Raw genomic sequence first — 12,228 nt, 5'->3', positions numbered from 1 at the left:
GTACCTGCCCACCGTAGACACATCCTAACTAGTGGTGAGAGTAACAATCTCCAATTCCAAAGGATTAGTCAATTAGTAAGCATTTATTAATTACCTTTTATGCCTTCAAATCTGTGTACTGGGCCTGGTACTCAATGAAATACTTGGGGATAATTATAGTGCTTAGAATTCACCTGAGTGAAGAAGTGGCCAACAAGATGGTAAATTGTTTCTGGTACAGAGAGGTGACAGAAGCCAGAGGGGGCCAGAAAGAGGTTAACAGGGAACTTTACCCTTGGAGCCCTGGGAGGGGTTCTGACTGGAGGGAAGGGAAAGAGCTGAGTGGTGGTAGCTAACATCCAAGGGAGGGAGCTAAGGAGAGTCAGAGGGCCAAGGTGAGGGAAGGAAGGGGTGACTGGAACAGAACAATGTGTCTTCCCCTGTCATCCAGTACATTAGTTTCCTAGGGCTGCTGTAACAAAACCACAAACTGAGAGGCTTACAGCAATAGAAATGTGTCCTCTCTCAGTTCTGGAGGCCAGAAGTCAGAAATCAGTGTCAGCAGGGCCTTGTTCCCTCCAGAGTCCCTGGACAGAATGCATTCCTTGCCTCTTCCCCCTTTTGTGGGGGGGGGGGGGGCTGGGTCTTCTTTGGTGTGTGGCCACATCACTCCAGTCTCTGCCTCTGAGGTCACATGGCTTTCTCTTCCTGGTGCTCTCTTAATTAGATGCACAAGAGCATTTAGGTCCCAAGGGATAATCCAAGGTAATTGTCTCATTTCGAAATCCTTAACTCAATCACTTCTGTAAGACCTTTACAAGTTTACAAGTTCCAGGGATGAGAACTTGGACATTTGGGGGGGGGGGGATCATTGTTTAATCTAGTACATCTTCTCATTTTTCTTAGACTTTTAGTTCTCTCCCCTTTCTGCTTTTCTCATCTCCCTGAGTCTGGTTTTTCTCTCCCTTCCATTTTCTCTGATCAGAATTTGGTAGCACCAAAGTTTACGAGGAGAAGAGTTCTTAGGCAAGCCAGGTTTTTGATGCTAGGCCTTGCTGAAGACTAATTCCCTTCCCTTCATCCCTCCTCTCTGTTGTCTGTCCTCTGGACCTGCCCACACTGTCTCCCTTTCCTGGGCTGTCTTTCCCTGTGGCATACTGCCCACCCTTTGCCTCATCCTGGACTTCTTTCCTCTCTTCCTGATCAGCACCTGCACAGCCTCCCTTGGAAAGTCTTCCCTGATGAGCTTCCCCTTTTCTCAAGTGTTTTTCTTGGTTCCTTTTCATGCCTTGAGCTTCTTTGCTATGTGTCCACGAGAGGTTGGAGGATGCCCTGGCCAACATTGTCTCTGACTTACCTGATTTTGAAGGAACTAGGAAAGTTCCATTGTACCTGTGCTCAGGAGAAGACCTGGGCATATTTGGTAGATGTCACAGACAACCAGCACAAAGATGGGCCTGCTGTAGAGTTTAAGTCCAATCCAAGAAGACTGCATCCCTGTCTGGGAAACCCTGGGCTCAGTCCATTTCATTATGCAGGGATCTGTACAAACTTCAAACGTTCAGACAAATCTGAAAGGGGAGGATGTGGACATCTATGCATGCCCTCATATGTAGCTATTCTATTCCTGGGAAGTGGGACGGGGTAAGAGAAGGTGAAGCCTTCCCACAGCCTTAAGTTACTAATGAGCGAAGAAGCCAGAGTTTCACAGCCGCATCTAAGAGATGCACCTTGGTTTCCCCTAGGAACTCTGTCTGCTTAAGAGTTTCAGGTGGTCAGGGAGAGGGGGAAACTTCATGTCAGTCCAGGCTCTAAGTACCTCCCCCCAGAAGTTCCAAGAATTGGTAGGAGCAAAAGTCTTTTACACCTTGACAGGGTTGGGCTCCTGAGGAGAGGGTGGAGACCAAAGAGAAGGTGTCCGCAGATACCAGATAGGAACCCTGGAGTCTCTCCTGGGGCTGCTTTGGTGGTTGGTTCCTGGCTCTGCCTCTTGGTTCTCACTGAAAACAAAGTTGAGACTATGGATTTGGTGTTTTTCCAAAGTGTAGTTTCTTTGGTGGCAAAAGTGAGTTCCACTTAAAGGAAACTTGACACAGTGAGTTCCACTTAAAGGAAACTTGACACTGCAGATAAATTAGGGGCTGGCTCTTTGCTCTATGAAAGGGCATGTAGAGAAAGGATTTGTCATGAAATTTAAGATATTTGAAATATGATCTGAGCTACAAAACTTGGTTTGCACACAATGTTACAGGGACACATGTCTTCTTTATCTAAAGCTCAGCTGCATATTGGAATCTGAAGAATAAGGAACCATTTAAATAAAATTATAGAAGCTGACTCTGTATTCACATAAGGAAAAATCCTGGATTTTGGTGCATTTCGACCCCATATCAAACCCTGTCTCTGCCTAGAAGTCAAGCCATCTCAGGGAGGATGTGCATCTGAGACTTCTCAATGGGTATGAAACGGTGGATCCCCCAGGGTTACATGAGCTAATAGGGGCCTCACTGAAACCCAGTGTCCCACACTGAATTGGGTCTCCAAGTTTGTATTTTCCTTATTTCCCAAACGGTTGATTGGGACCATAGTCTCATTGTGGATACAGGCTGTATGAGGTCAGGATTGTGCAGCTCAGATTTCCAGGAGAAGAGACTGGGCCCTGGATTACAGGAATCTTGCTATGTCTCTTTTCCAAGGTCGGGTGAAATCACAGTGAATGCAGGCACTTGAGTTTCTTAAGTTGTCTCTAGGAAGGTCTCAGGTTTACCACTCCAAACATGTTTGAGTGCAGGAACAGGACTATTTATGACTCAGAAACTTCCATGTTAGACTGGACTTTCTCCACAAAGCCAACTGGGAAAATGTCTGTGTTCTAGGTCTGGTGGGTGGAAGAGAAATGTCACTAAAGATAGACCAGGCTTCTGCTGCTGCCATCTCCAGGATCCTGGACACATGGGCCATATGTGGCAACATCTTATGATTCTCCGGAGAAAAGACAGGGAAACCGGCAGCAGAGTTCTGGGACACTAGAGCATCAGTATCTGCCAGAGCCAGTCTTTCACTTCTCCCTGTGCTCTTCCTTCAATTTCCTTCTTTCTCGGATTAAATCCCCCGCTCCCCAAAAAGTGAGTACTTCTTTCTAAGAGATTTTTTTTTTTATCCTTTTGGATGTACTTTCCTAGTGTCCCCTCTCATGTCTTTGTCCCTGCTCCATGTCCTTTGTGGACCTACTCTTCCCTTCCTGAATTGTGGAAGTACATTTATTTTCCCTTCACAGTGGCTCTTCTTTCTCCAGCCATTTTTACCTTATCCAGTAGCTGCAGGCAGTGCCTCTGCAAGACTTCTAAATCCTTATTTCTGGATGGAACCTACGTCCCACTGCCAAATGTGCATACAGTCTGGCTTATGGTGCTGACACCTCCAGCTCAACATACCTCATACTGAACTTGCTTTTCTCTCCACACCTACCCAGTTGCTAAAGCTGGAGACCTGTGTGTTTGACTTCTTCCTTTCCATCAAATGCTGTAAATAGTCAATGACTGTTTTCTTACTTCTGTCTCTTCCTGGTTCATCCTCCAATATTTATTATCTGCATCACTTTCCTTATGAGTCTTCAGACTTCCATCTTGACCTGCTCCAGTGTATTCTCCAGAGATCCATCGAGGTCTCTTTTTAAAAATGCAAATTGGAACATTTTTTTTCCGCTTAAAATCTTTCAGTGACTTCCACCATCCACAGGACAGGCTTCCTTTTCCCTAATAAGACAAGTAAGGCCTCTGAGGTCTGGTCCCTGTCACCCCTTCTGCCCAGCTTTGTTCCCCACACTGCCCTCAGTGTCAACATCAGTCATTTTGAGGCTCCTCGAGCAGGCCATGCTATTTCAAACCTCTCAGATTCTAAAAAGTCCTTTACTGTATTCTTGGTAAACTCAAATAAAACCTTTGATTTTCATTTTTTCTGTATAGAGCTGTCTCTGACTTTCCAAACTGAATTAATCACTGTCCCCTCTGGGAAATTGCTGTAGCTCATACCATTGCACCTCTGTTGTTGCACTTGAAATTGCTTTTTATGAGTTCGTCTCTCCCATTAGACTGTGAGTGCCTGAGGGCAGGAACTGAGTCATATTCATTTTTGTATCATCAACTTCTGGCCCAAGGTCATGGTGTCAATATTAAATAGACACTCCAGTTCCGACCTCAAGTGTTCTGCAAAGCCCTTCGTGCATTTCATAGAGAGATGCAGGAAATCATCTGTCCAGCTCTCTTGTGCCCCTCCCACGTGGCTCCGAGTGCTGCCTCCCTATCTGAGAGCTGCTCAGGATCCTCTGTTCTTCCCAAGCAAAACACCTCATTTAGTTCTATAAGCATCTCAAACTATTTTTAAAAATCTCTTTTGCTAAAAAATAAGAAAAAATTTTTGGCTAATTTGGACACAAGTATCAATAACTACAGAAATAACTACAGAAAATACTACAGGCAGTTTACATTTTTGTAATATAACTGCTCCTCATGTTGTATATGTTTTAGTGAAAAATATTTAGGTGGTTTCGTTTTAGAAACTTTGGATTGTAGTTTGAATACTATTAAAGTAAAAAGTATCATTAACAATATGAACAAGGAAAAAGGATCTCAGTTGCTGAACATTATTTTAATGTTTCTTGAAGCAAAATATTACAGTTTCTTCAAAATCATTTAAAATTCACAAAGATGATTTCTAAAAGCTGTTAGAGATTAGTGTTATTACATCTGTTTAGCCACCAGTTCCACTAGCTCTTTTCTCCTATAATAATTTTCTTCAGCTGTCATCTCACCCCTTTGTGTCCTAATAAATTTGGGCCCATCATGATGGTTCCATCCATCTAGTTAGAGGTTGGGTTAAAGGGAAGCTTGTGGCTCAGGGAGGGTATGCAGGAGAGTCTTGTAAAACATACACTCTCACATATAATTGTGAGATGATCACATCTGCAAGGGTCCCTATAGTGTGTGTGTGTGTGTGTGTGTGTGAGAGAGAGAGAGAGAGAGAGAGAGAGAGAGAGAGAGAGAGAGAGAGAGAGAGCACACCATGGAAAAGGGCCAAGTCAACATGAGAATCATGGAGGAGACACATGGATCCTGAGTCCTCCGTGACAGTGAAGGTGCTGAGTTAACTCCCATAGAGTCTCTCTGCATTGGGAAAGCTTATATGAATCAATAATATCTTCCTTCATTTTTTTTAGTGGTTAAGGCTATGAATAATCACAAATAAAAGTTTTCTATAAATTGGAAAACTATGATGAAATGAAAAAATTCATAGGAAGAATAAAGCTACCAAATGAACTGAAGTTAATTGGAACATCTGAATAGAGCTATAAGAAATAAGGCTGAATTAGTAATCAAAAATGCCCTACACCCTTAAAAGAAAACTTCCCCAAAAGAAAATCCAAGGACCAGGTGGTTTCACAGGTAAATTCTTCAAACTTTTAAAGAAAATTTAACATCAGTCTTCCACAAAGTTTTGCTTAAAAGAGGAAATACTTCTTAGCTTATTCTAAAACAAGGCAAAAACAATATAAGTAAACTATTTTTTTTATGAATATACAGCAATATCCCTCATGAATATAGCCCAGAATCTTCTATAAAATACTAGTGAACAAATCTAGCACTATAATAAGATTGTATACCATGACCAACCAGGATTTATCCTAACAATAAAAGTGTGTTAATTATACAAAAATTAATCCACATGATATATTAATAGAATAATATATATAAGCTATAAGATCATTTAAGTAGCTCCAGAAAAACCATTTGACAAAATTCAACACCCCTTAATTATATTGATTTGATCAGAACTTATGTATTGAAATACCACTGTACGTTATAAATCATGTACAATTATTAGATATTGATTAAGAATTTAAAAAATGCTTAAGGAGCTAGAAATCCTAAGTGCCCTGATTTGATCATTAGAATCTATCACACTGTGTCCTATAACTTTGTACAAATATAAAACAAGGCAAGCGAACAGTAACAAAAACTAGGAATAGAAGGGAACTTCCTCAATTTGATAAAGGGAATCTATGGAAAATCTATAGCAACATTATTCTTAATGTTTAAAGACTAAAATCTATGGCAGAATGATCAGCAGAGGAGAGGGAAGGGAGGTCCTGGGGACTGAATTAGAACAAGATAGATTTCATGCTTTTATAATTATTTCAAAATGAATTTTACTGTTGTGTATAATTAAAAAGAACCAATAAAAAAGACTAAAATTATTCCTCAAAGATAATAAGATAAAGAGGTCGACTTTCACTATTAATGTTCAACACTGCACTAGAACTTTAACCAGAATACAAAAGAAATACAAAGCATCCAGACTGAAAAAAATAAAACTATTTGCAGGTTATATGTACCCTCATACACATATGTAGTCTTAAGGAATCCATTAAAAACTGAAACTATAGAGCTAATGAGTTCAGTAAGGATGCATGCTCAATATTCAAGTCAATTATAGTTCTAAACACTAGTAATGAACAATTACAAAATAAAAATATTAAAAGTTCCATTTTCCAATGCATATAAAAGGCAAATACTTAGAAATATATTTTACAAAATAAGTATAACAATTTTACACTGAAACTATTAAACTTCACTGGAAAAAAATTAAGAAATGAGTAAATGAGATGATATCTCATGCTCATTAATTGCAAGGTATAATATTGTTAGAAGGATAAAACCATCCAAACGGATTCAGTGAAATCTGTATCACAATTCTAATTGACTTTCGTTTTCAGAAATTGACAAGATGATTCTCAAACTTATATAGAAATGCAAGAGACTCAGCTAACTCAATATAGGAAAAAAAAAACGGAAGCACTCATACATCCCAATTTCAAAACATATGACAAAGCAATAGTAATAATCAATACTGTGAAAGACTGCCATAAAATAGGCATATGAACCAATGGCAGAGAAGGGAGAGTCCAGAAATAAACTCTTACATTAATGGTCAATTTATGACAGGGGCACCAAGACAATTTAATAGTGAAGGAATAATATTTTCAACAAATGATACTGAGACCACTGGATATTTACATTTGGACCCCTACAACACACTATTTGAAATTTAACTCTTAATAGATTTTAAGAGTCAAAGCTGTAAAATTCTTAGAAGAAAGCACAGATGTAACTACTTTTGAGCTTGGATCAAGCAATGTCTTCTTAGATAAGACATAAAAGCATAACCAACAAATAAAAATAGATGAATAGCATTTCATAACAATAAAAAACTGCTGTTTCAAAGGACTTCATCAAGAAAGAGAAAACAACTTAAACAACAAGGAAACATTTCAAAATCATAATCTGACAAGGGATTTACAACCATCATTACTCATTAGGGAAATGCAAACCAAAATCACAGATACCCTTTAACACAAACTATGATGGGAAGGATAAATAGACAATAATATATATTGGCAAGGTGTAGAGAAATTGAAACCCTCATGTTGCTGGTAGAAATGTAAAATGGTATTACTCTTTAGAAAGCAGTTTGTCAGTTTCTTAAAATGTTAAACATAAGGTTGTCACATGATCTAGCAATTTTATTCCTAAATATATATCAAAGAGTATCAAAAACACATGCATATTAAAATCATATAAGTGTTTATGGTAGCATTATGCATAATAATTTAAACAAGGAAGCAAAATGTATATCAACTAGGAAATGGGCTTTAAAAATGTATTATATCCATTCAATGGAACATTATTCAACTATAAAAGGGATTGATTAGGGATTCATGCTACAACATGGATAAACTTTGAAAATAGTATGCTAAAGGAAAGGAGTCAGACACAAAATATTATATAATGTACAAATCCAGAAATGTCCAGACTAGGTAAATCAATAGAAACAGAAGATAGATTAGTGGTTCACAAATGTTAGGAGCTGGAAATAATAGTATATGATTGACAGTGGTGTTGGCTTTCTTTTGGGGATGATAATATTAGTGGTGAGAGTTCTACAACTTCATAAACACAATAAAAAGCCACTGAATCTGAAATTTTAAAAGGGCGAATTTTATGGATATGCCAATTATATGTCAAATAATTTTTAAAAAAAATTAAAGAATAGGAATAGTTGATGAGTACCTTTTTTTCTTTCAGATTTCTCTCTTAGTGCTTCTAAAGAATTGAATCTGTCAGGCATGGTGGCATATACCTGTAATCCCAGTAGCTTGGGAGTCTGAGACAAGAGGATCCCAAGTTCAAAGCCAGCCTCAGCCACTTAGACCCTGACTCAAAATATAACTCAAAATAAAATATAAAATGGGCTGGGAATGTGGTAAAGTGCCTCTGGATTCAATCCCCAGTACCAAAACCAAACAAACAAACAAATAAAATAAAACCAAAATAAAAAACTCTGTCTTAATATAGATGTTCTCTACCTACTGTCTTTGATATTGGATTTTTAATGCAAGCATCATTAACTTCAATGCAAAGACCATTGGGTATGACATTTATGGTAGCTAAATGTGTTTTTATGTTTAATATTTAAAAATGTAAGTCTAATACGTAGAAATTTTAAGTATGATGCTTTTTTGGGGGGGGAGGGTGCCAAGACCTGTTAAGTATGATACTTAGAACAGTAAACAATTCCTGATTAAACAAAGCAAGTACCCCTATGTAAGCATCACAGTTCAAGAGAAGGAATATGTCTAGCATGCTACAAGCATCTCGGTGTGCCTTTCCTCTGTTCCTCTGCTCTTCTAAATGTAACCACTATCCTGATTTCTAACATTATAAGTTACTTTTGGTCATTTTCAACCTTTTACAAATGGAATCATGCATTATATAGTCTTTTCTTTCTGGCTTATTTGCACAACTTCATACACCTGAGACTTATCCATGTTTATGCAGCTATAGTTAGGTTTTTTTTTTGCTGTATTTGAATTCATTGTGTATATGAACTATAAAAAAGTTACTTTTTTCTTGCTCTTGATGAACACTGGCTTGTTTCTAGTTTAGGGACTGTTATGAATAATAATGCTATGAAACTTTCCTGTATAACTTTTTGTAGAGATGGGCATGGATGTCTTTTTTTCAAATATTTTAATTTCATTTGAACTTTAAAAAATTAAAAATAATTTTTGTTGCATATATGTGTAGGATTGGAATTCTTGGGTCATCAATTATACCTACTTAAATTTAATGGATACTGCCAAAAAATTTCCTAAAGTGGCTGGTTATGCAAATTGATGCTCTCAGCAGCATATGAGAGTTTCATCACTCATGTTCTTGTCTACACTTAATTTTAATCATATTTAAAGGTTATACCAGTGGTTTATTATTATAGCTTTAATATGAATTTCCCTTAATCTGGCCATGTTTTTATATGTTTATTGACTATTTGGATATTCATTTCTGTAACATGCTTACTGAATACCTTGCCTATTTCCATACATGATGTCTCTTTCTTATTGTGGTCTGCCTTCACCACTTCACATGTGGACTTATAACTGGTCAGCAATGTCTAATGACAAGACTGTCTTCCTGCTGCTGGCAATGCCACCCTTGTCACAGGCTGTCTGTACTTCATGGGCCTGTTTCTGAACTTTGTACTTAGTTCCATTTACCTATTTGCATTTTCTTGCACCAACAATACACGGATTTAATTATAATTGCTTTAATTTAAAGCCTTACATCTTTAAAAGTAAGCATTTTCTTTTTATTCTGAGATTTGTCTAGGGTATCCCTGGTATTATATACCTCCATATCAGTTTTAGAATCAATTTGTTAAATCACATACACACACACACACACACACACACACCTTACTGAGATGTGATTGGGATTGAATCTGCAGATAATTTTGGAGCGAACTGACACATTCACAATGTTAAAGCTTTCTGTTTGTAACGTCATATATACTCTAGTTTATTTCAGTTCTCTCAACAATGCTTTAAAGTTTTCTGAGCAGAGATCTTGTACATAATTCTGTCAGATCTAATATCTACAAATTATCTTGTGCATATATGAATATAATTTCCACAAATCTTTCACAGATGGCAGATTTTCTTCTAATCTTTTCCCATTGCCTTATTAAACTGAACTTATTAAATTAATCCAGTACAATAATGACTAGTAGTTAATAAGTACCATTCTTGTTTCTTTCTCAATTTCATAGTGAAATATTTTACTATTTTGTCCTTAAATTTATGAGTCTTTTGGTTTATTTTAGATACCAAGATTGGGAACTTCACTTATTTCCTGGTTTCTTAACATGTTGTTACGAATGAGCATTGAATTTTATCAGTCTTTTTTTTTTTGCACCTATTAAGCAAAATCACCAAATTTTTCTCTTTCTCTGTAAATTCAGTGAATACTTTCAGTTTCAAAACCAGAACTACCCTTGTGTTTCTGGATTTAATTTAGTCATAAGGAATTATCTTTCTCTCAATTGCAGGATTCTTTTTAAAAAATATTCTAATTTGTTATATATGACAGCAGAATGCATTACAATTCATATTACATATATAGAGCACAATTTTTCATCTCTTTGCTTGTATACAAAGTATATTCACGCTATTCTTGTTTTCTTCATACATGTACTTAGGGTAGTGATATCCATCTCATTCCACCATCATTTTTTTACCCCTTTGCCCCCTCTCTCCCCCTCCTTCCTCTATGCCCTATCTACAGTTTGTCTAATCTCCCCATGCTCACCCTCCTAACCCCACTATGAATCAGCCTCCTTATATCAGAGAAAACATTCAGCATTTGGTTTTGTGTGATTGGCTTACTTCACCTAGCATTATATTCTCCAATTTCATCCATGTATCTTCAAAATCTGTGATTTTATTCTCTTTCATTGCTGAGTAATATTCCATTGTGTATATATATACCACATTTTCTTTATCCATTCAGCTACTGAAGGGCATCTAGATTGGTTCCACAGTTTAGCTATTGTGAACTGTGCTGCAATAAACATTGATTTGATTGTGTCCCTGTGGTAAGCTGTTTTTAAGTCCTTCGGGTATAGACAGAGGAGAGGGATAGTTGGGTCAAAAGGTGATTCCATTCCCAGTTTTCTAATTAATCTCCATACTTCTTTCCATATTTGCAGTCCCACCAGCAATGTATGAATGTGACTTTCCCCCCATATCCTCACCAACAGTTATTGTAGTTTGTATTCTTAATAGCTGCCATTCTGACTGGAGTGAGATGAAATCTTAAAGTAGTTTTGATTTGCATTTCTCTAATTGCTAGAGATGTTAAACATTTTTTTCATATATTTGTTGACTGATTGTATATCACCTTCTGAGAAGTGTATATTAGTTCCTTGGCCCATTTATTGGTTGGGTTATTTGTGTGTTTTTTTTTTTTTTGGTGTGTAGCTTTTTGTGTTCTTTATATACACTAGAGATTAGTGCTCTATCTGATGTACAAGTGATAAAAATTTGCTCCTAAGCTATAGGCTCTCTATTCACCTCACTGATTGTTTATTTGGCTGAGAAGCAGCTTTTTAGTTTGAATCCATCCATTTATTAATTCTTGGTTTTAATTCTTGTACTATAGGAGTCTTATTAAGGAACTATGTGCCTAATCTGATATGATAGAAATTTGAGCCTACTACTTTTTCTTCTATTAGTCACAGTGTCTCTGTTTAATTCCTGAGCCCTTGATCCATTTTGAGTTGAGTTTTGTGCATGTTGAAAGATAGGGGTTTAATTTCATTTTGTTGCATATGGATTTCCAGTTTTCCCAGCACTATTTGTTGAAGATGCTATCTTTTCTTCAATGTATATTTTTGGCACCTTTGTCTACTATAAGATAACTATAATTATGTGTCCTCTATTCTGTACCATTGGCCTACCAGCCTATTTTGGTGCAAATCCCATGCTGTTTTTGTTACTATTGCTCTATAATATAGTTTAAAGTCTGGTATAGTGATGCCACCTACTTCACTTCTTGCTAAGGATTGCTTTAGCTATTCTGGGTCTCCTATTTTTCCAGATGAATTTCATGGCTGCTTTTTCTATTTCTATGAGGAATGTCATTGGAATTTTGATTGGAATTGCATTAATCTGTATAATGCTTTTGATAAAATGGTCATTTTGACAATATTAATTCTGTCTATCCAGGAACAAGGGAGATCTTTCCATTTTCTAAGGTCTTCTTTAATTTCTTTTTTTAGTGTTCTGTAGTTTTCGTTGTAAAGGTCTTTCACCTCTTTTCTTAAGTTGATTCCCAAGTGTTTTATTTTTTTTTTTTG

This window comes from Marmota monax, unplaced genomic scaffold, assembly GCF_021218885.2.
Source record: "Marmota monax isolate L192 unplaced genomic scaffold, Marmota_monax_Labrador192_F-V1.1 WCK01_AAM20220418_F8-fsc00154, whole genome shotgun sequence".
Lineage (NCBI taxonomy): Eukaryota > Metazoa > Chordata > Mammalia > Rodentia > Sciuridae > Marmota > Marmota monax.
The sequence above is the reverse complement of the archived record's forward strand: the minus strand, read 5'-3'. Positions refer to the sequence as shown.